This window comes from Zosterops lateralis (genome assembly GCF_965231275.1).
Source record: "Zosterops lateralis genome assembly, chromosome: 4".
Taxonomy (NCBI): domain Eukaryota; kingdom Metazoa; phylum Chordata; class Aves; order Passeriformes; family Zosteropidae; genus Zosterops; species Zosterops lateralis.
The window spans coordinates 2,781,678-2,806,675 of record NC_139765.1 but is presented as its reverse complement, the minus strand read 5'-3'; the positions used below and the strand labels follow the sequence as shown (position 1 = coordinate 2,806,675).

At 39.4% G+C, this 24,998-nt stretch overlaps 2 protein-coding genes across 8 annotated transcripts in view; one reads left to right on the top strand and one right to left on the bottom strand.

Annotated features, from left to right (window-relative positions):
- TSPO (translocator protein) overlaps positions 1-24,998 on the bottom strand; it is a 122,580-nt gene that overhangs the window by 55,453 nt on the left and 42,129 nt on the right. The window lies entirely within an intron of this gene.
- Positions 675-24,998, top strand: part of PACSIN2 (protein kinase C and casein kinase substrate in neurons 2) — a 49,493-nt gene continuing 25,169 nt past the window's right edge. For 3 of the 7 annotated variants that reach the window (XM_083859313.1, XM_083859312.1, XM_083859307.1), the window contains exon 1: positions 675-792. The gene's annotated coding sequence lies outside the window, so the exon portion shown is untranslated. Of the gene's footprint in view, positions 793-1,056; positions 1,191-15,965; positions 16,042-23,367; positions 23,470-24,365; positions 24,387-24,998 lie in introns of those variants that run through there. The other 4 variants (XM_083859309.1, XM_083859308.1, XM_083859310.1 and 1 more) reach the window with 4 other exon arrangements.

Below are 24,998 nucleotides of genomic sequence, written 5' to 3'. Positions count from 1 at the left end.
GGGCCTGGGGGAGATCAGAGCCCCAGAGGTGAGCCCCAGCCGGGTCTGAGGGCAGTCGGAGTCTCCTGGGGTGAACCGGGTCTGGGGGCGGTTGGAGCCCCCCAGAGTGAGCCCAGTCCGGGTCTGGGGGCGGTCGGAGCCCCCCGGGGTGAGCCCGGTCACGGTCTGAGGGCGGTTGGAGCCCCCCAGAGTGAACCGGGTCCGGGTCTGGGGGCGGTCGGAGTCCCCCGGGGTGATCCCAGGCCGGGTCTGAAGGTGGTCGGAGTCACCCGGGGTGAGCCGGGTCCGGGTCTAGGGGTGGTCAGAGCCCCCCAGAGTGAGCCGGGGCCGAGTCCGAAGCCGGTCAAAGCCCCCGGGGTGAGCCCAAGCCGGGTCTGGGGGGTGATCGGAGCCCCCGGAGTGAGCCCGGTCCAGTTCCAAGTCCAGCTCCGGGTCCGGGATGGTGGGGCGGTGTCGCGCGCGCAGCTCGGGGCAGACCCCGCCGGCCGCGGGCGCGCGCACCGCCCCTCACCGCGCCCCCCCCCCCACCCCACGACGAGGAAGCGGCGTTGATTGACTCTCCCGGAGAGCCAATAGGCGACGGCAAAGCGGCAGCTCGCCCGCGCTCTCCGCCAATGGGGAGGCGGCTGGGCGGGTGCCAGGGGGCGGGCGGGGGCGGCGGCCGCAGCGGCGGTGGCGGCGCCGAGCGGAGCGCAGTGCTCGGGTCGGTTCCGCCGCGCTCTCACCGTCTCCTCACCCCCCCTTTCCCCATCCCCGCCGGGCACGGCACACGGGCAGCTCCCGGCGCTGCAGGTGAGCGCCCCGGGGCTCTGCCTTGGGGAGAGGCTCCAGCCGGGGGCCGGGTTGGGATCCCCGTCGGAGAATGGCGGGCGGGGGGTGCGGGCCAGGCCGGGGAACGACCCCCGGGGAAACTCCACCGCAGGGCGGTCGGGGCTGGCGCTGCGGGGAAGGTGAAGCTCTCCTTGCTGGGCGCCAGGCCGGGAAGGGCAGGGCTGGGGCTTGCGAGGGATGACGACACTGGCTCGGTTCCTGTAGGAGGGGAGAGCTCCCGGCCCGGGGAAGTTTAGTGACCCACTCCTTGGTGGTGCTGGCGGGTTTGGTTTGGGGAGGAGGAGGAGGAACAACAGGCGAAGACAGAGTCCTAAACTTGAGCAGCTGGGTTTTTTTTCCTGCCGGATGATGGATGGCAGGTAACGATGCTGGTTTGGTGGGAGGAGATGTTTCTACGGGGGAAAATGAGGTTTCAAAGAGCTCAGGGCCTCCTGAGTGCTGGCAATGAGCTCAGTCAGAGCTTCTCGGTCTTGCCGTTGCCGCCTTCTGCCTTGACTTTCCCTTTTTTGGCTTGTGGAAAGGATCTGCTCATGTCCCAGAGCGAAAGGTCTGTGTTTCATATAAAGAAGACAGACATCCCTTTATGTGTGCAGTGGGGTTACCTGCTTAGGGCAGAGCAGGATGTGTGCGGTGTCTTTCTGTCTCAGCTGTCTCTGCTCTGGGTGACTCAGAGGCTGATAAATTCAGTCTTCTGAGCCTTTTGCCTCAGCATTGATTCAGCCTTCTGAGCCCTCATCTTTTTGCCTGAGCACTAAAATAAGCTAAAAAGAAGCAAAGTGCTGTACGCCGTCCTTTGTAAACTGGAACAGTTTTTAGTTCGAAAACTAAATGCAGTCATGCACTTCTAAACGCTTGGATTACTCGATTAAAATCATAGATTAGCCAGGATAATTTAAAACTGGTACAGCACTGCTCATGTTTCCTGTACCTTTTTGTTTTAGTGTGATCGTTTGACACAGATTGGGGTGAAAAAACCCCAGTGGATGTGCTAGGTGCTTGTTTTGGTGCTTGTGTTTTTGTGCTCCACAGACCTGCTTAAAAGGCTGCCACAAGACTGTTCTCTCTTGGTTTTGGGGGGGTGGATGAGGGATTTCCTTCTGCTCATTTGGATTTAATGCCAGGGTCTGCTCAGCTCTTCTTTAAAAGCCTAAAAACCTTTCCCCCTTCTTTTAAAAGTTAAAACAATAATAGTGCGTTATTATAAGAGCCATAGTGAGGGTGAATTATACAGGCAACTGAGTTTTCATTCTGGTTTTAGTACAACAAAAAGATCATTTTCATCATATGTCTGTGATGAGGCCAGTGGAAAAGCACCATTTGGTTGCTTTTTTGGGCAGGGTGGGCACACATGCATTGTAACTTTTATTTCTCTCTAAAAGAGTTCGCCAGCCGTGCTTCAGATAGTCAAAACTTGTTAATTGCATTCTTTGCTATTAAGGTTATTATCTGGCTGTTTTATACCTGTACCTGCCTGAAATTATCTTTTACCAAACTTGCAATTTGCCTTCAAAGATAGTAGTTACATTCTGCCAATTACGACTGAACCAGCTTAAGCAGGAGCAGGTATTTATTAGCATAAGGAGCATGTCTTTTGAGCACAGTGCAGCATCATTTTAGAGATCCTGATCTCTTTACACCACAGCTTCAGTGTGGTGAGCAGGAGAGATGTGTAAGTGCCACATTGATGTGACTGTTCTGTGTTCAAGTGCTCCAAACTCCCTCTGGGAAGCACTTTACAAATCTGGATAGTTTTTTTTTCATTTTTATGCCATTGAAATGCCATCATAATAAAATGATTTTTGACTGCGGTCTAGATCATTGTGGTTTGTGAATGTTTTTAAACAGAGCCTTCAGAAAATACCTAGATGATATGTCTTTCTAGTGGGTGGGTGTCTGCTTTCTTTTCTTGTGACAAGCCACCTGAATGTTGGTTTGAAATCAATGAACCTGTTATTTTTACCTGTTTGGAATGAGAAGTTTTGCTCTCCTGGTCTCTCTGTGGAGCATTTGGGCACCTTTTCCTGCTCTAGAGCTGAGAGAACTCCTTGCTTAAAGATCTCCATATGTCAGTTCTGTGCTTCCCTAATCATGATTAAAATAAACTTGAAGGTGAGTTGTGGGTTGAATGGGCAGCCTGTAAATGCAGGCCAAGAATATTCCCTGCTTATTGCAGGAATTGGATGAGCTGCTTAAGAGTTGCTGCCAGTCAGGAGTTGCTCATGACTGTACAAATGTGTGTTGTAACACAGAGTAGCTAAAAGGTGGTTTTCTGTTTGGGAGTTGGTGCCTGGTTTTCTTAGTGCAGCAGCTTCTGGAAATACTGCATCCTCTCATGCATTAAGGCAGGAGAAGAGTAGATGCAGATTGAAGGTGGTTTGTGGCTTGATTTTTCTTAAATATATGCTTTTTAAACATCCATATAAACTACACGAGTGCCTTTTTGGTTCTTAGAATCTCTGTTTCTTAAAAAAATGCTGTGATTTAATGACTTTCTTGTTGCCTGAGACCTGAAATGACATGTCTAATGCTTGAATTTAAGGCTAGTCTGTGAGATTAACAACTTCTTGGTAACATGGGATTTAATTCAAACTCTATCATAATCCCCAAAACTTCAGGAGGTGACGCTGTTCCTTTCAGCTAAACCCAGTTACCGATTTTTTAATGTAACAATGAACTATTCCCAGGAGATGAAAAGGAAGAAATAGGAAATAAAAGAGTGATGTGACTGTGCTGAGGTAAACCAAGCTAAGTATTATGTGATGGAATAGAATTCTGTATTTAATATGAATGTTACGTGGCTGGGTGGCTCATTGGGGTTGGGAAGAATAACCTGGAGTTGACAGTAAAACAGCTGCTCTATTCTGGGATTGTTCCACAGCCTCTCTAGTCCAATTTCTCACAAGATTTGAGTGTTATTCCTTTATGTGTTATCCTTTAAGGTGCCTTGCTTGGGCAAGAAGAATAATCCTAATTTCTCTAACGATGTTTGTCTAGAATCTGCCTTGATGAGCGTTCCTTGGACTGTGAGGGATTCTGTTTGAGCCACTGCTTAAAGTCCTGTGGACCTTGGTGGACAGGATGTGTCAATATTTGAGGAGGTTCCCAGCCCTAATTAGCAAATAGGGGTAGAACTAACGTGGCTGTTGTAAAACTGCACAGTAGTGAGCTCCAAGGCAAAAAGGAAAATGTCTCTCAGGCTTTAAGTAAAGTGGTTTGGTTCAATTTTTTTAGATTGTACAAATATTTAAGAACTGTCCTGGCTTACACAAGGTATTGTAAATATTTTGATAATATTGGAGACCTGTGTCTTGAACTGTTTGGCTTTTGGGCCTGTGCATATTGTTAACCCTTTTTACTTCTGTAGGACTCTGCTTTGAGAACTAATTCCAAGGCTCCTATAGACCAAAAATTTAAACAACCTTCTTTGTCTTTTCTCACACACCCTAGAGCAATGAATGACAACCCAGACTACAGTATGAACAGCAGAAATTGTGAGAATGAGAAGTCTGCATGGTATCATTAAATATTTCTTTGACAGTTTTACTGAAACCAAAAAAGGCTGGATTTTATGTCATCTTTTGACATAAAATTGTAAAATATAACGTAGTATATGCCCTGAAAATGGGCACTACTCAGACTTTAAGTGACACTGTGAATGTGAAAGTATGGTCTAAGTACCTTCCTAATTGTGTTGTGATTAAAATATCGTGCAGTGCTGCTGTCCTTACAAGCTCTTAGCTTTTGATATAAAGTAATAAGTCATTTGCTACTAATAAAAACTGGCTGACCTTGGTGTTACTGCACTGTTCCTCCTCATGTCCTTGTTGCAAAAGTGTGATATTCTTTCTGACTTATTTTATTGTGTCTTTGTGCATCAGGAGCACAAACAGGGCTCATAAATCTGACTTTCATGTGTGATTGTACATGAATCTCTGCCACATACCAGGTAAATCTGTGGCTACAAAATATAACAACAAAATGTGTATGTTGACTGGGCTCTGAAAGGCCTGGCAGAGTTTTTGTGCCTGGCATGTCACAGCCAGGGTTTTGGATTACAAAACCAACTTCTTACCTGGCATAGTGATAGTAGCTGAATTTTGAAATAAGATTTTTTTAATATATATGTATATATATTTTTTTTTTCAACAGCAGATACACAACCGTACTTGATTAACTTTAAAATAATATGACAGAGAATATAATAAGCTGTGTTTTTTCTAATTTCTGACTTTATTAAGTTAAATAGAAGGTGCAGGGTGAATATGCTTAATGTGCCCTTTTTAAAAGAGGTAATTTGAAATAGAGATTTCAATAAATAATCTGCAGTGAGTCATAGGACAAACGGGACGTGGTTTTGGTTTGACTTACACCTCTCATCCTCTCCCTTAAGTGAGGCTTTCTTGGCAATTTGACAGACACCTACCTCCCTGCTGAGTGCAACAATGCTGCTTTCTTTTGGGAGAGAAATGATAAATGGATAATAAACAGGTAGAGATCTGTTAAATGAACTCTCTGTATTTAACAGAACCACGTGTGTGCAACATTAACTTGCAGGGATGCTTGCTTCCACAGTCCTTAAATAATATTCTTAAAAACAATTCTTCAGGTTCTTTTCATCCCTTAATAGTTAAAGATAAAAGCTTCAAAACTCATTTTTCAGTTGCCTGAAATAATCTAAGCACTCAAAGTAATCTGATATCTGGTCAACATAAAATAGTGCTTAATTTGTAGGAGCTCCTGAACTTGCTTTAAGGTCTAGAGGGAATTCATTTGAAGGAAATTATTTCTAAGCTCTTTCTCTGTTGAGTGAGGTTATGGTTCCATTCCAAAATGTGAATACACTGTTTTATATAGGAGAAACTGGGTAACCATTTCCTTTACGGAACGTTTCTTTAGGTTTTTTTGTGTTAGAGAGCTCCATATAAAGAATGCTGTCAGTTTAGTGTCATTCAGATAGAGATAGAAATAAATTGGGTGGTTGGCTTTTCTCCTTTTGGGCAATTAAATTCTTAGAAACTGTTACACCCACACCTGGGAGTGTTGCCTTCTCATTGATTATTATTTTAGGCCTCTGAGAGTTGAGGTTTTTGTCATTTTTGAAAGCTGGTGCAACTGAAAGTAGTAACAGCCAGCACATATGGATAAAGTATGATCAACCAATAACTTTTGATTCATAGTGCAACTTCCCAAAGCAAAGTACACTTCCATGCTGTCTTGAGCAAACAGAGTTCTAAATGGAAAGTTAAGTGAAAAAAAGTTTTATTCTGTGTGCTGTGTCATTGATGACCATAGTTGGATGCCAACTGCCCACGAAACAACTTTATCATTCTCCTCAACTGGACAGGGCAGAGAAACTATAACAGGAGACTCACAAGTTGAGATAAGGACAGAGAGAGATCATGCCCCACTTTTATTCATGGGCAAAAAACGTACTTGATTCAGGGAAATTAATTTAACATATTGCAAATCAAATTAGAATAGGGTAGTGAGATCTTAAAACACCTTCAACCAACCCTTCTGTTTTTCACAGGCTCAACTTCACTCCCGATTTTCCTGCCTGAGCGGCACAGGGTGACAGAGTGGGGGTTGCAATCAGTTCTTCACACATTTATCTCAGCTACTTTTGCTCTTCACACACTTTCTCTGCTCCAGAGTCAGTCCCTCCCACAGGAGACATCTCTCTACAAACTTCTCCAACGTAAGTCCTTTTCTCAGGCTGCAGTTCTTCACAAACTGCTCTGGTGTGGATCCTTTGCAGGGAGTCAATCCTTCAAGAACAGCCTGGCCTTCCCATGCTGGAGTCACAGAATCTCTTGGGCTTTCCTGGCTCCACTGTGGGGTTCTCCATGGGCTGCAGATTTGGCTCAGGAGTGTGTGTTGGAGATGATTTTAATGAACAGGCAGTTTTGGTATGTGGATCCTGCATTAGCATTCTATAGGCATTTTAAGATATTATCATTTCATTAAGCAGATTTTAATTGCTGCTGCTCTTAAAATATGTAATTAGGTTGATTATCCCAATTGCTAATGCAGAAGAAATGCAAAAGAATGATTAATAGATTTTAATCCAGGAAAGAGCCATTTGCAATCATCTGATTTTTTCTGAAAAAGGCCATTCATAGGACTTGTGTGAGAATTTGACACATCCACAAAGAAAATTTCCCATTTAGATAAAACAGATGTAGAGTTTGCCACAACCCTGTTAGGTGCCCAGTTAGCTAATTAGTCCTGCTGCCTCTAACAGGGTAATCTCTCTGATGTACAGTCAGATATTTATACTTTTATCTGCCTGCCTAACAGCACTTTATGTCCTACAATTCACTGAGCACGTTCAGCTGAGTGTTCTGCTCCCTTTCAGAATTCCTCAAACTTGATGCTTAAAATATTAGTTCATATTTATAAGACAGGGAAATGAAACTTTGTTTTGGTACAGTCCAAATGTGAATTGCAAATTAGGATCTTTAGGTTGTGCCCATTTCAGCAAACAGTCCAGATAGGTCTATCAGCACTGACTTTGGTCTTATTTTATATTTCCTCAGGCTTTTTTTAATCTGGTTTGGGCAGTAGATGAGTCATGATTCCTGATCTGTTCACAGGTCACCAATAATAATGGTAGATAGCTTTGGTGAACACATCCAGCTTTGTAATATTTCTTGACTCTTTCTTTTCAGGGCTTAAAATAAATGTAACATAAGAATGAGCCCTTATTATTCTGTGTCTTGATCAGAATCCCTTGTGAAAGCAAGTTCAGTGCTGTGTTGAAATGTAGCTCCTCAGCATAGTCACCATCACTCAGGATGGTGTCCTCATAAAAAGAAAACAATGCCAAGAATTTGCTTGTACAGTGTCTGCCTTTTTACTGCGTAATAATAATTATCAACTTGGTAAGCTCAGATGGAATCTCACTCATTCTGTTTATTATTAATAGACTTGTCCTGGTTCTGGCCAGAACAGGTTGATTTATGTAGGAGGCAGGAGGGGCGTGGCCAGGACCTGGAGGTTGTTCTGTACCACCTCAGGTAATTTTCCAGGGGTGGAGGGAAAGGCTTCCTTCAGGAGCATGGAGGAGGCAGTGCCTGGGCATTGTCAGGGTGTTTCTTTGTGCTGAGTGTCCTAGAGCACCCCAAATTATATTTTAAAATTCCTGAACAAAAGCTGGTTTGGGCTCCTAAGTCCTTTTAATTTGTAATTTGAAGGCTAATAACCATATCACTCAAATAAGATTATTTGTGAGCATTCATCTTCTGCCTTTGTTACTGCGTTAAAGTGAGTGATGGCATTGTTGCAGTAATGGTAATAAAGGAGCTTTAAATATATTTACAGTCTGCCAATACAACTATTTCTGTGTTCATTCTGCTGTCTTCTGTCATTTCTAGGTTTTGTTATATTTGTTAGTGTGAACTTCCCTTCTTTTCCATTTCACAGAGGGGTGTTTCTCTAGGTAATGTGGCTTTGGGGACAGCTACCAAAAAAAAGTCTTGTGGGATTGTCTGTTATTCTCACATGATATAGTAATATTAAAATAATACTGAAGTAATATTGTGTTATCAGATTGCTGAGTTCCTTAGGACAGGTAATCAATCACTTCTAGTTCTGTCATCCATTCTCCTTTGAGGTATGGATGCATGGAGTTCCTTTGGGATGAATGCAGCTTGCTGTTTAAGTTAGGACACTGTAACCTATAAATCCCATACAAATTTTGGGGTTGGGAAGGTGAAAAATGCAACACACACGAGTGAGACTGAAATGTGCCATTCCCCTTCCCACAGGAGCTCATTGCAGGAGGAGCTGTGTGTGCTGTGTTCTAAAGTGTGCATTAGTGGCCTCTGGTAGGTACCACTTAGTGCTCGTGTGGTGCAAAGTCTCTGTGAAGTGTTAAGTGTCCTTTAAAGTTGCTAATATTTCAAATGAGTAATGAATATTATTGCAGAAGTGTCACCACTTCTTCCTTGACCAGTCCTCTCTCACTACACAACCACATACAAACCCTTCAGCTGTGTGACATGTACAGTGAAATTTCAGTGTCATTAAATGGGCTTGATTTATGTTCCCAAAGGCAATAATATAATCTCTTACCCATAAGCAATGAGAAAATCGTTTTGCCTTTTCTTTCAGGGTACCAGCCTTTCTCTGAAGGCTGTCTTGTGTGTGCTCTGTGTATTTGCCTGTTCTTTGTGTTACCAAAATATCTTGTAGCTTGTTAAACTGCCTCCAAAGTTTGTTGCTGCTTCTCCTGGCAATGATAAGTTACTTCAAAACCAGTGATAGCCTGTGTTGTGACTAAAACAGGAAATCAAAGTTTTTCAGTGGTGCTCAGCAATTTGTTCTTGCTCTGTGCTCTGTGGTGGTTGTGTTTATCTCCCTGTGCTGTGTCTGGGGTCTGTTCTCTGGTCCAGCAAGAAACTTTTTTATTTTTTGCGGAGTCATTTTGACCTGAAAAAAACTCAGCACCTGATTTCCCAAACAGAATCGATGGGATAGGGATGGCTCAGGAGAGAGAACTGGGGATGTGGCACAAGCAATACCAATCACTGACAGTGGAATGAATTTATGCCACAACAAAGTGGTCAGGCTGCATACTGAGCTCTGCAGTGCAGTGAAAAATCTCTGTAAAGTGGATGTTGGATGTAAACAAGTCTCCCTATAAGTGCTTTTATAATCAGATACATGCCAAAGTTGGTCTTAAAGGAAGGGAAATGGAATGAATGTAAATGCAACATTGCTGTTTGCCCTGGCAGCTGAAGCTGTGCCACCTGAGCTGCTGAAATACAACTGAGACAGATGTGACACTTCTCCACTCAGACTCTGTCTTTACTGTAATTAAGAGAATTGCAGATAATGCTTGAACTTGCTTCTTGATTTTTACCAATTTTAAATGCATGGGTGGATAGAAAATAAATATAAAATTATATTCATCAATTTAAAGGTAAACTTGTGGGTGTTTTCTTGCTTAAAATATTTCAGAGTGGAAGGACCAGAAGACAGTTTAAATACTTTTTAAAGTTAAACAAGATCCAAGTAGAAAGGAGCCAAAAGTCACTGCCTTTTTACTTTCAAGATATTCACTTGTAAATAATGTAGGTGTTTCTAATATATAAGCAGCTGCTTCTGCTATGGCTTGTTGCATCTCTACATCAGAGAACAACATGTGGGTTTAGTCTGTATCCAATTACTGTATTTTTAGCTCTTGGTTTAGCATAGGCTATTCCATAGTTTCTGGTGGAATGTAAATCCTGTGGGATGTGGTGTCATGAGTAAAATCCGTGCTCTGTGTGTGCCACGTTAATCATTGCCAGGTCATTCCCAAACTGATCCATAACTGATAAACACAAATAGCTGGAACAACTATCATGCACTGATTATGAATTTATATTGGCCTGTACAAGATAACCTATAGTTCCTATGCTTTAGACTTTGATTATTCTGATAAAACAGGATGTTATTTCTCTTCCTACAGAGATCCACATTGCTGGGGTTTTTTACCAGCCCTGTACAGAAACTAAAACTGTGATTGGAGATCTCCCCTTTGTCCCTCCTCCCTTTTCTTGCAAAAGAGGCTGGATAAGAAGCAACTTAGTTTCTGCTTGTTGTTAGGCATTGCAGAAACACTTGGTGTAATTAAGGAAGAGTAGTGCTAAATTTAGCATGTAATTAATGTGTTGCTGAGCAAAGTTACTGGTTTTACAGTAATAATTTTAGAAGTTCTTATGCCAGTGCAAAGGTACCTTATTGCACAGCAGGAAAGAGGTGAACAGGTTTCAAAGTTCTCAAGTACATCTAAAGGTATTTCATTGGGTTTATGTGTTTTAGTTTTTGCACTTGCAATATTTATTTTACATACCAAATATTTCATACATACAGATAAAATACTACATTTTCTGAGTGAATCTTGCTATTCCAGTATAATATCTTTTGATACGATTTGTCTGAATTGTCAATGAGGTTATTATTTCAGTTTTAAAGTTTATAGTGGTTAGTTTTTTTTTAATTTTCAGGGTTGTATAAAGTATTTCATTTATCTAGCACACTCACTGGAATGCAATTTATTAGTAAGGAAAAATACCATCAAAATCTGTTGCACAAATTGGCTCTTTAAAGCTGAAGATTTTATAAACACACTAGTCAAAATATGTTTTGAATTTGCCAAGGAAAAAATGTATCACACGAAGCCTTCCAATTTTTTATTGCATTGAATAGTTAGAGAACAAAATTATGTAATCTCATTTAATGAAAAAAAAAAAGCTTTTATGAAAATCTTGTGAAACACTCTTTGTAATGCAACAGCAATTAATTTGTGCAGTGTTCAACCCTGCAAATGAGGAGAAACAGGCAATGTAGAACTTACAGCTCTTGTTAAATTGCTTTGTCAACTGTTGTTGCAATCCTCCAGGAATCTCTGCATTGCTTCCCAGAATGAATTAAATTGGAGCTACTTTCTCTGCTTGTGCAGCTGAAGCAGCTCATGAGAATTATTGGAATGTGCAAAGAGGAGCATATTGCACCTAGGCTTTGACTTTAGGATTTATGTAGCTGGGAATGCTAAAAGGGCTGCTGCAAGTCCAACTGTATAAATTTAAAAAGACATTTATGTCTTGTTTCCAGTTGTTTTCCTGTCCTGAGGAGGGAGGAAATCATCTCAGGGGAAAGACAAATACAAGTAGGGATTTGGCATATATATATAAAATGAAAATGCAATAGCTTGGAGTTTTGTCTAAAGCTAGGCTGCTGAAACTTAAATATTCAAGCAGTTAGTTATTTGAAAATTCATTTAATGATTTGTTATTTGATTCCTTCTGGTTTTGTCTAGAATTCAGAACTTGCTACAGAATTCCTGGTTATCTGTGTTAAGCTGAGTAAGCCTTTGGGAAGTAACTTACCTCCAAATCCTGAAATCACTGACTATATTCTAGAGTATTACTGTTGAAATGCCCTAACTAGAGGACTGTAAAATATGAATTTAGAAGTTTTCAAAATTTGGATAAATTTCCAGTGCCTTTAGCTTAGAGGCAAAAGTGCTGGCCTTGTACTTGGAATATATTGGATCCCTTGAGCTAGGAGTTTTCCTCATAGCTACAAGAACCATTGTGTCCTGATTACTTTATCAATGACATTAGGAGGAACTTTTTTTCAGCCTGTATTGGTGCTGTCTCCCATTGACTTTTGCCTTTCCAGACACAAGAAAATGGGCAGTGGTGATGCATTTTGATTGTCAATTGGAACCACAGAGTAATTAGTAAAAGTAATTTTAAGGCTAATTTTGCTAGGACTATAGTCACAGCTGTGAGCCAGCACTGAACCTGTTCAAATGGCCTTCTCCATTGCTGCACTATTTTTAGGTAGAAAAAGCTATCTTTAGAAACTTCTTTATTTAGTGAATGTTGCAGGGATATAGTTCACATATTCTCATAAAAGCATCCAGGGAGAACCTGGAAAAAAACCTTAGGACTCTTCTGATATTGCATAATAGTTATGCTGCAGTTCTAAATTTGTTCCAGCATCATTATTGAGAGTGAAGACCAACAGAAGATTTCTGTGTTAACTGTCATATCTGTCATCTTTTAGAAGAAGTTCCTAAACCTGAACTGCAGGTGGATTGTGAGTTCTAACAAAATGTTGGCTGCACTGGTTTGGCGTCATTAAAATTCTTAAATTTGTGTATCAATAAGAATAAACACACAAACATTTCTGAAAGAATGGCTGCCTTCCTTTGAAAGGAGTTTTAGGTGTAGGTGGTAGAAATGCAGGTCTGAAATAGTTTGGATTTAGAGCTTTACCTCATGCCAGTGGATGTTACAATAAAAATAGGTTGATATGATAAGGAACAGGTAGTTATAGCAGGGTGTACCATGGTCAGTACAAAGACTAATTGTTGAGCATGTGTGTAGCAAATGAGTGTTTTTTCAAGCTTAATTACTTGAGTATCTGCAATTTATGTCATGCAAAATGGACCATAGTAAAAAATCTGTCATTGCGTGAGTGTGAACTTTCTGTGTTGTACCAATACCACGAAAATTTTTCTTCACATATTACAATTCATAATTAAACGGTTAGTGAATGGCTTTGACTGCAAGATTCAACTGTGTAGCCTTGTACTTCAGCATAAGAAAAAAAAAAAAAAGATGGACTAGAGCTGTGTGTGTGCAGAAGGTGTAAAGAAGCAAATGAAATGTAACTGGCCATGGGAATGACACTCAATTTTGTCTCTCAGAAGTTTTGTGATGTCTTGTGAATTGGTAGATAATGAATTCATTGTGTAGTCCCCCAATTTAATCAGTTACTGTGTGGACTTCCCAATTAAAATCTGGCATTAAAAATGCAAATATATCTATAATTTATATTCTGTGGACCTGAAAAGTCATGGATGTTTTTCCTGATGAAAACAAAAGTCTGCTAGACTGTCCTCCTGTCACAGTTAACTAGACCATCAATGGTGAGACTCACATGAGGAGAATTTCCAATGCTAAAGTGTCACTGGTCCATGACAGGATCAATAAACATTAACCTTCCTTGGTTTGAAATTGGCATTTACGGCTGCAGGCTTTTTAAGGTAGTGTGACAAATATAAAGTAGATAATAAAGTGTTTTCTCTTCCCATGAAATATACCGACTATTCAAATTCTTCATAGCTCTTATAAGGGGAAAAGGTAGGCAATGTGTTGGAAGGTGCCAAGAGTTGGACATTTCACTTTCAGTTTCATAAATCACAAGATAGAAAATAAATGCATATTGTCTAATGAATCAAGGGTATTGAGCTCTTGAATACTCTACGTAGCACATTCTTTACTAATGCTATTTATTAGATGTAAAATATAACTGGTTTTTAAGTGTATTATCTGTTTTTATAATTTTGGATGACTCTGATGCATCAACTAGTTATTTTACCTCGGTGAAGCAGCTCTTTTATCTTTTAGATACGGACAGTTGCACGAGTTTTTTCAGTATAAAATGAATTTCAAGTTAAACACAAAAGGAAAGAAAGAAACCATTAGAGGAGTATTTATGTGTGTACCCTTCAGATATTGTACCACAGGTTAATAATACTTAATGACAAGACAAGCCTTACAGCGAGATTCACCATCTCTTTTTGTGGTTTTAGTCTTCTCTTTTTAAAATTACACATCTCTCTTGAACATGACTTTGCCTGTTCTGAGATAACCTTAAGAGATACTCCAAAGTATATTTTAAAAAATATTTTTTACAATTGTTCTTTTGTGTGCTCTGTAGACAAGGAGTAAGGACAAAACAACTTTGGAGCAGTGTGGTCTGAGACATGATTTGATTGTGTGAAGGTTCCTTGTGACCCTCATTTCAGCTGTTGAGCTGCCTTTATTAGGAGCAAGTGTTAATTAATGAGCTCATGGCTGGAGCTGCTGGAGGGATTCTTTTCATGGGTTAGAGAAACTTCTTGTCTTCTCCAGAAAGCTTAAAATGACAAGGAGTTACTGTGGGTGTTGTTCATTACTAGAGGTGGCATTAACTTTGTGTGTTTAGGAGATTTTCTAGAGGTGGACCTACTTTTCTCATGATGTTTATACTAAGTCTTTAAGCCTTGAGAACCAGAAGTGAGAAATGTCTGTACTCAAGTTTCACAGGTGTTCTCAGCTGAAATGCTCTTGACTTGAATTGTGACCCTGAAGAGTGTGGTTATGAAAAGTATCACATGTGTTGCTTGTAAAATACTATAAATAGTATTTTTCTATATGAAATTTCTGTCGTGTTTTCTTCATTGTCTGATTTTTTCTTCAGTATTTCAAAATCTTATGTATGTATTTTATTCTAGCATATGATAAAGATAGTTAAATGTGAAATTTATTATTCATTGAGTAAACACACAACTTGATTTTCTTATTCTTGGGGGAAAAGAAATCTTATTTTCAGTTAAACTTGGAAGGTATTTCTGTATAATTGAAGCTTTCATCTTGCAGCTGTTTCAGCTGTTGAACCATTTAATTATTTTTTTTTTGATTCCTTTGCTGCTCAGCCTCTTCAGTGAGGAGCCATATGGAAATATGGCTTTATAATGTCAGCCATATGTAGGCAGGTAACTCATTTCAGTCACCACAAAGTCTTTTAGAGATCTGGCTGAGATATTACTGAGATATTCCTGCCTGCAGTGTGGTGGTGCAGTTGTGTCTGTGTTCATTGTCACCCCTCCCTGGCCTTGGGCAGGAGTGTGGGGATATTTCAGCTGTCAGCTCAAACACAGGAGACAAATGTGGGATGGAATCTGGTGAGACATTCAAGCTCAACTCAGAAACACGAGATCACTTGTTGAGTAGTAAAATGCCTTGGAGGTGGACCCTGGTAGTGCCTTTTATAAGATGGTTGAAAATATCGATGTGTTAAACAGCTCTAGGCTAAAACTCTAGTTTATATCTGGGTTTATATATTTGTGTGCATATAGACAATTTTGTATGTAGTTTATACATGTGTCAGATATCAGATATCCAGCTCAAGCTGTTCCTTTTGAGCATGTGCAAGTTGGATGTTGTAATTCCAAAATGATTTTATTACATGATACTTTTTTTTTCTTCTGTTGAGATTGCTTCATGTTATTAATGCACCATGCAAAAATACCAACTGAATTCTATTTTCGCTTAAAAGATGATGTTGCATTTGGATGTAACAACTCCAGACTCTCTGGAGTCTAACATTAAGCTGTTTTATGATCATGTGTAGAATGATTTGCAGTAAACTTAAATGGCTTAAGAAATTTGATCACTTTATTGTGAAGCTATTTGTGCCTGCTTTTCTCAGCTGTTACAACTATCCTACTGCTATTTTGTGAGTGTAGGGGTTACTGACGTATGAGTTAAGTTAAATTCAAAAGAAAAAAAGGTGTTTTATTGTACCTTTAGTAGCAGTTGAGTGAGAATCCTTGTGTAACCATTTAAAATGCTGATGTTAGCAGCATATATGACAAAAAAAGGCTGTTTTATAATTCCTGCTTTTACTAAGACTTTGTGATCAACTTTGGTCTTATTTGTTATTAGTCTTGAATTGTGTGCTTGAATTTTCAACAGCAGAGTTTTTTAGACTCTTTGAGAGAGTTTTCCTCTCTTGAGAGAACACTAAATTGAACTTGGTTGGAGTTATCTACCTTCCTTTTTTTCTGATTTTTTCCCCATATGCAGGTTACGTGCTGCTGTCTCAATGCTCCACAGGCAGTGGTGGCACAGCTTTATTTGCTGCAAAATCACAGTGGTGATGGTGAGTGCAAGAGCTGTCAGCACATGGGGCCTCCTGTCCCATTTTCCTCGAACTTCAGTCCAATTTAGGTTGCAGAGTAGATGGCTGACCTACTTGTACTTTTGTCAGGCATTAATTTTAAATGGCATAAAAAGCTTTCCTTTTCCTGAAAAGCAGCAGCATGATAGAAAAGAACTCTCTTTGTGAGGTTATTGGACCAAATTTAAGCATAAATTTCACATGATTGTGTTGAGGGATTCTACATTTGAGTGATTTGTGTGTTTGAGAGCTGTAAAAGGTCACATAACACATACCCAGATCTACATGGGGAAGAGTGGCTGCTCTGCTGTACTTTCTTTTCTAAACCCTTAATAAGATTAGTGAAACCTTTGTGAACCAAAGGGAAACTTTCACCTTCCCTCTTGCCTAACCTGGATCTCATGTGCCTCTCTTAAAGCAGCACCTTGTTTTGCACATTGAAAACTCTTGATTTTTCAGTTGCTTTAGGGTTGAAGTAGGTGTAAGTGTACTTTATGTATTTAAAAATAAAACCAAACCAAACCAACAATTCCTCCCAACTTCTGTCTTTGCTTGTCAAATTACATGTACAGGGAAGGCCATAAAATATGATCTCTGATCCTGATATTTAAGAATGATACTTCCAAACAGCTTAGACCAATGAGTTTACTGTATGGTAGGGAGTCAGTTCATTGTATTTATTACAAAAAAATAATTACATGTTTTTAGGGAGAGTTTAATTCTACTAAGTCAGCTACTCGTGTTGTCTAGATTGCTAAACTGTAAGTAGAGGTCTTCTGACCTTGTTGCAATAATTGCCATTTCAGGACCAGAAAATTTAATTGCCTAGAAATATGAGAAGTCCTGGCTAAAGTTTACTTCAGATTCACTGAGCTGAAAATCTGTTTAAACAGAATTCAAGTGTTTCTTTTTTTCAGTGAGCGTGTTAATGAAACCAAGTATTGAGTAACCATCTCTCCAACTTTAGCACAAGCAAGCAATTTAAAGTCTCCTAGTAATTCTTTAGAAGCTGCATTCAGTTTGCTTTAAAGTCTGAATTAATCTTATTTAATCTTAAATATGAAATGCAGTCACAAGCTCTTTTGTACTGTTACAATGTAGCATTGGCTTTGAAACACTGGAACAGATTTTTATTGTTCCTAAATGAATAATTAGTTATTTAACTTACTGTAAAAGAAGGATAGTTGAAGTTAAATGTGCCTCTGGTTGTTTACTTTTTACATTTATGAATTGTATTCTGCAGAGGTCTGTACATTTTATATCAGTTCCAGAAATGAAACTGATGAAAGGGTGCATAATCTGATGATGATCATGGCTGAAAAATGTTGATTTTAAATTGTAAGGCAGTTCCTTAGCAGTTTTTACATCGATGGTGTTTTCCGCTAATACTGAACTATCCCTCAGTGTATTTTGAGAGTCGAGGAATGTTTCATGATGATTTGACCTGCTTTTTGTCAGCAGGACTGTGGCAGTGAGGGGATAATGCCTGCAGAAAGAATTGGTAATTATGGAACCTACTGTTTAGAGCCTTTTCACAGCTTTGATCTAAACCAGCAATTATGGACGTGGTCATTGAATTTCTGCTTTAGGGTACAAGTCCTGGGGTACAGTTCTCCTGGCTTTGGCTGTCCCTTGAGCAAAAGTTAAATTAGCAAATAATTTCTGGTGTTACAGGACCTAGCCTAGAAAATTGCTGGGTTTGCTTACTAGAGAATAATCCATTCATCTCCAAGGAGTTTTGTGTGGAAATGTGATGTCTCTGTGCTGTTAATATCAAATATAACATGAGCACGTTGTGGTCTGTTATTTTACTGTGTCTGGGGGTCTTCTCTGTCACCTTCAGCAATGTCTGCCTGAGACACTCTGTAGGAAAGTCTGTTATTCTTTGTGCTTTCTCTTTATCCATGGAAGGGAAATCATCACTTCCCCTTTTCCTTTTATTTATATCTCCAGAAAGTGACAGAAAAATTCACTAGTACTTGAGGAGTGCACAGATTTTCCTGGGTTCACCCATGCAGCTTCCCCTGCCCCATCAGCCCTCCTGGTTTTTGCCAATCATAGTCATCTCTATCTCTCTAAGATAAGCATAACATGTTGTTAATGCACAGATTTAGTCTCTAACAGTGATTTTAGGCTTTGGAAACAAGTCTGTGCTAAAGACCAGGGCTAAATTTGGTTTGAGTGAGGTGTTTGAATTTGTTCTCTCCTGAAGTAAAGAACAGCAGCTCCTCAGTGCAACCTTCAGATTTGGGAAGACAGCCCTATTTCACCTTCATTTAAGGGTTTAGATCTATTCGGTGCACGTCAGTATTTCATTAATTAATATCACAGCCCTGTATTTCCTGAGATGGAAAAGTACAGCTCTTGACTATGAACCACTGACACAACACATCTGTTTCCTAAGTGACGCATCTGCAGAGTTGTGCCTACGTGTTTCACCGAGATGTTTAAAAACACTCTCCTCCACTGAAGCCAGTTGTGTGATTAAAAATACATTCCTTTAAAATGGGTCTTTATTAAAGGTTATAGTACACCAAATACTCAGCTTTACAGCTATAAAGAATCACATTATGACTGATAAACCCTGTGTTATTTTGAGTGCTGCAGTGTGGAGCAGGGGGGAAAAAAGACATTAGCTTGAGGTACAAGGTTTTCATCAGCCTACAGGAAGTGCTAAAGCACACGCTGATGAGAGAATTGTGTTGGTGGAAATGGAGGTCAGGCAGTGCTGTGCAGGTACTGTGGTTATTTATCTGTGCAGTTATGCTCCATAGATGGAAAAAAATTCAAGTGAATTAAGGCGTTGCCTTCACAGGTAAATAGCTCGTAAACAGAATGTGGAATGACTTTCCAAACAATTGTCATAGTTGCTTTTTTTTTCCTACTAAAATGTATTCTGCCATGATACAGCTGATACAAAAGTATTTTTGGCTGAGTGTGATGCTTTGCAATGTTTGTTTGAATGTAAAAGAGCATGTTTGTCTTGTTTGAAGTGATGGTTCTGGGCTGATACAGCCTGCTGGCCACAACAGGCATCTGTTTCTAGAATGGTTATTGTATTGCTTTTTATTTATGTCCTTTTCTGTTTTGAAGTAGAGCAGTGTTCATGCTGGGTGGTCACATAAGTAAGTTTTGATGTCTGAGGCAGTTGCTTCTTGTAATATTCTATTTTGCTTCTTAATTAAATGCCATTTTAGAACAGTTGCGTGCATGTCACTTCTCTCTGCAACTGCTTTGTCAGTGCAGCTGTAAAAAAAAAAAAGCTGTTTCATAGTTTCTCTCCTGGAGAATCCATCAGTGTCACTCCTCTGCCCTGCCCTTGATTTTACACGGTTGTAAAATTCTCCTGAAACTAAATATGAAGTGTATATGCTTTAAATATTTCCCTTGACATTTTATGAAAAGAAGTTTTCATTATAAGTGTATATAACAAGCTATCTAATTCAACTAGATAAAGGGTCAATTATGTATTTCAAAAATATCTGGACATTTAAAAGATTTCTTGCTATCTAAATGCTTACCAAGTGGAATTTGCAAGTTGAAGACGTGTGGTCTTTTGCCCCCTTCATGTTTCTTTTGAAACAAACCTAAAGGCATGTTTATCTCCATTTTATTTATTTAGGAAAGATGCCAAGATATGGTGGTTAATTTTATCTTGGGAGACTTTGACAGGATATATGAATTAATGTGTGATGTCAGAGGCATTACAAAAGTGAATATTTGTGATTAAATCAAGGTTCTTCCTGCACTTTATCATTTTAATCACTTGATCCTAAGCAGTAGAAAACATCCGATGTGAAAAATCAAAGTATATTTTTTAATATTATTTTAATTGACAAATATTCCTGACTTCTTCAGCTGGTTTTCTGGCAAAATTTACTCAAAGCCAGGTTTTATGCACTTCTTTCCTTGCAGTGAAGAAAACATTAATGTGGATTTTTCCTTCATACCTCCAGATTAAAAAAAATACATATAGTCTGAAAATGTTAAGGTTTGTTTTAAATAGATGCAAATATTATATATATATATATATATATATATATATATATATATATATATATGTTATTTATATATAATTATATCTCCCCACATCACTTCATCAACTTTGCATTTTAGCTGGTGTATCTATGCATTTAAAACATGTATTTTGCAGCGTTAATAATTTCTGTGGTCAGTGTCTATTTAACTTTAAATAGAAACCTCTGCAAAGCCTCTGAAGGCAATTAATAGCTTCCCTGGTGAGAACAAAAATTGCACAACTGAAATAACACACCTACACACATTGGCTTATGCTGAGAATAAAAAATATTTTTTTTTTTTCCCTTAAGTCAGTGTCGTGCTATTTCAGGTATCTCCTGGTTAGTTGGAAAAACGCAGGAGGAGGCTGTGCTGGCAGCAAGTGGCGTTCCTAGGGATGGTTGGGTGGTGAATGTGCAAAAAACCAGAATGTGTGACAGCAACATGTTTAACCAGCATGTCTGGGCACTAATTATGGGGAAGGAGGGCAGGAGATAAGAGCTGCTCACTCCAGAGCTCTGCCAGTCTTCTTTAGAGTGTGGCACTATTTGTACACGGATAAAACAAAATGTGCAGGCTGAGAGTCTTTTTGAGAATGTTGGGTTGTTGCCTGATGTTTCAGGAATACTTCTGTGCCATGTGTTACTCAGATTTGTAATTTTAAGTTTCATTTGTTTAATAAAATAATCAGTAATGACCAAAATGGTTTGTTCTTATTCCATTTTATTGTGCGTTGTGAAATGTATCCGCTGTAAAGATTGCATCACACAGTGTTAATGTGCCTGAAGAGTTTAATTTTAGAGGCTGTCTCCTCACCAGAGTTGTGTGGGATTTTTTTACATGTGGGATTTTTTTTTACATGTGGTAATTATCACAGAAGTTTAATCTCTTCAGTGAGCTTCTGATGTGTGCTGAAACTCATGGCTTGAGTGTGTATTTAGGGCAGTGAATGAGTGCTACTTTCAGTGGTTTCACATTCACATTTAACACACTTAGGCATGGGAAATACAATCCAGTACCAAGGAGGTTGTGGTGGACCCAGCAGCTTTGGACTCAGGGGGTTTCCTTAACTGAGAACTGCAAAGAGTCTCTTGTTACTCAGGGTTATGAATGACTACTATAAACTGACAACTTTTTGGGTTTTTAATGCCATTTTATGTTATTTGCTAACTGAGAGCTCTCTAGGTGGCAAGTTGGTTATCCAAACTAAAAAATCTAGAAGTAAGCATTGCTCTCAGTGTCAGAGGAGTGTGCCTGGTAGGAAATCAGCTTGCATTTCCTAGATTCCTTCCTTTAGTGCTCACGGTTCACCAAATAGGTTGCTGTCAACTTCTTTCCAAAAGTCTTTTGGTGCATGGCTCTGCCAACTACAACATCGAGGCTGAATTCCCCAAGAAATAGCGATTCCATTTCCTTTTACGGACTTTTCTCTGCTGTTTGTTGCTGTTGTTGTTTTCTTTGTGGAAACTAAGGGATTATCTGAAATCTCTTTGGAGGAGGGTGCTGTTCTCCCTGTTTTAGAGATTGAAGAACTGGGCCCAAGTCATCCATTTGAGACTCTGCCTTTAATAAAAATCTCAGGCCTAACTTCTGTTAATAAAATGCAGCCATGTCTACTGATTGCAATTAGAAGATTTCACAGCACTGAGTAGCAATAATTAGTCATGGTTTGATGCATTTCTTCCCTGCACCCAAGGGCTGGAATTCTTGGTGTCACTTGTATGTGTTAACCAAAGCATTCTTTTTTTCCTCTATTTACTTTTCATATTAATTTATGGACTTTGCAGCGTCAGTAGCTGTGATTCTTAACAGCTTTTGTTACATGATTTCACAATATTGCTGAAGAAGTTATGTCACTTTTTTCTGTGTAAACAGATTGCCACCCTGAAGAAACTGGAAACTCTTACTTAAATTGCTTTATTTAACCAGAGAATATGAGCTTGAGCATATTTATGGCAGGTACACTTGGTAGCAAACCGCACTTAAAGTACAAGAGAGTCTTGTTTCCTTCCTGTTCTGTGCAGAACAAAACCTGAGACTTTAGGGAATAATAAGGAAAAATATTATAGCTGAAAGTTCTTAGGAGCAGCTAAGTGAAGTTGAGTCGTAAGTAATTCACTCCTTAGTCATGAAACCTGGAATCTTGATGAGTCAGATCCATGGTGACAAATGTTGTCATTCCAGAAATAAATTTAAAAGGTGATGTGACCAGGTGCTTCTCTCTTGCAAAGGCTGACAGACTGTCTCAGCTTTGCATCTCTGGAGTCCTTGGAAACAATGCATGGCAACAACCATTTGGTTTTCTAAATATGGATTCATTTTCTTCTCTGTGTCATCCTGAGGATAGTTAATCACTGGAGTAGATTGCACAGAAAAGTGCAGATTTCAAGTATAAAAGTCCTGAACAACCTGGGCTGATCAGGCTTGGAAGGTTCTGAGATGTTTCTCTGTTTTGGACCAGTCTGTCACCTGGGGCCACAGTTTAGTGATTACCATGCTTTAAAGCAGCCCATTGTACATGGGACTGTAATAAGATTTATTTTTTTAATGCCATTTTAATGCTTTTTGAGCCTAGTGAAATATATTTTCAAAATAATCTTCCAAAAGAAATCAGAACGTCAGAATCTCACTTTCAACAACCCTACCTGTTTGATAGTAAGAGTTCATCAAAGTTATTTGTTATTAACATCCTGAGGGGGTTTAACTGAAGGATTTCTTTGGAAGGTTTTCCGCATCTTCCTGTTGAAAAATACCTTTTGAGAAATCTTCGGTTTTACTGGATTATTTTAGCTACTTAATAGTCCGCATTTGTTGCACAGAAAAAAAAAAAAAGAACCCAAGTACTTCAACATGAGCAAAGCAAAGGAATTTTGCAAATTGTTTTCAAAGCAATGTCAAAACCAACTTCTTGAGAGCAAAGGCAGCATCTTGTGCTCAGCTGGTTTTGTGTGTGGTATCTGAAGGTCTTGCTTGCTCATTATTAGTTAATATTTCATAAAATCCTTGTATGTCAAGCCCTCAGGATGTTTATAACACTTCTTTTCACACAGTGGGGCACTAGCAGTGAGGAAGAAATTCAAGGTCTTTAGCATAAAGCATGGCTAGAATGTTCCCTAAGAAGCTTAAAAAAAAAAAAAAAAACCCACATTTATTTATTAATGTCTGTTTCCTCGTATCAAAGATCAATGTATCCTAATTTACCAGAACTGCTTAAAAGCCAAGGCCAAGAACCTGGAGCCTTGTTTGTTTGCATCATTTCCGTGGCTATTACAGTATGTGCTGTTTAGGATGGAGTTACTTTGTGCACTTGGACTTTGTGGTTTATTTTTAGCCTGTATAAGCTCTCGTGGCTAAAGTGTGCTTGTGACAAAAGGCAGCAGGGGCTCTGAGCTGGTAAGGCTTTCTCTGGGCTGCTTTTTATTTTTGGTTGAAGCTACAGCACTGTGCTACTCTTTGCTTAACAGTTGGTGGATGAGAAAAAGGTGCTATAAAGAGATTTTTTTCTGGAGTTGTGGAATGAGAAGAAAAAGAGTGGATGAAGCTAAAGTGGTGTGAGGATATAGGAAGTGGGTGTGTGCACTGTGCTTTCCTATATGGAGTTATTGGTTCTGCTGCAATCCAGCTCACCAAAAAACCCCAAAATGTGTGAGATGCAGGTGGTCACTTGTGGAAAATCTACGCAGGGCTCATCTTTCTTGTTGTATTTATCTAAATTTTCTAGATTTTATATGACATCTGTAGTTGTTCATAGGTTTGCTTTTATAATAAAATGGAAAACAAAAAGTGCAATGAATTTTACTCTGCAAATTCACTTGGAGGATGGGAGGACCAAACCCTGACAAAAAATGTGCTGAAGGCCTGGCTGCTGTAATAATTCTATTTTGTGAGGATAGCATGACTCACACCACTTAATGTTCCTATCTCAGTATACAGTTTATTTTTAAGTAGGGCTGTAAAAATAGTGTTTTTCTGTACCAGTTGTTGCCATGACTTCACAATATTTGCCTAAATACGCTTGCTCATACTTTCTCACAGCGTAGTATTTGGCGTATTAAAACCTTAATTCCCTCAGTATTTCCTGAGTGCTGATAGTTTTCATGCTTCTATGGAAAAAAAGGGATAACTCCATGTATTATGTAGTTCTAGTTGAGGAGGAATGAAAAGGGTTTTTTCTTTTTTTAAAACTCAGTCACCACAACCTGTTCCTTCATTTAAGAAAATGTTCCTGTGTTTGAGCTTCTTCAGTCTTTCCATGTAACTTTTCAGAGTAAATGTGTTGGAATGATCTAGTTTAAGCCACTTTGTCCAAGGTAAGTGGACACTATTATTACTTGAGTACACTTTTATTTTCTTTTTTACCTGTAATTGGAGGGGAAAAATGCTGCTAGTGTGGTTTGGGAGAGTGGGGATGACTGGATGGGATGGGCTGAAACTTTCCTTTAAGTTTATTACCTCAGGGTTTCTTTTTCCAAGATGCTGAGCTCTACAGCTGTCTGCCAGATTTCTTCTCAATGGCAGTGAGCACTTTGTTTGAAAGATCTGGGTGTAGTGCAGAAAAATGTCCCTAACCCTTCCCAACGACCTTGGGAACCTCATTCCTTCCTCGTTCTGCATGGCATAGCTGCCTGTTTAATTTTAAACTATTTTCTTATTAATTAGTCCAGCTAGTTGCAAAGCTTCTTGCACTTTGGTTTCTTCCTCATGCTGCTTATAGCTGTCTAAAAAAGGATGTGAAAAAATGCAAGTACAAATGGGATCTTTGCTTACCTTGATGTCTTGTAAAAATTGCAAGGGGCAAAATTTATCTGGAAAGAACACATTCCTTGTAAAGATGTGCTGCTAGAGAAATTCACAATTGAATGGTGTTCAAACTTTACCCTCTTAGCTCAGTAAAAGCACAGGTAGAAAAGCCTGTTTTGTTT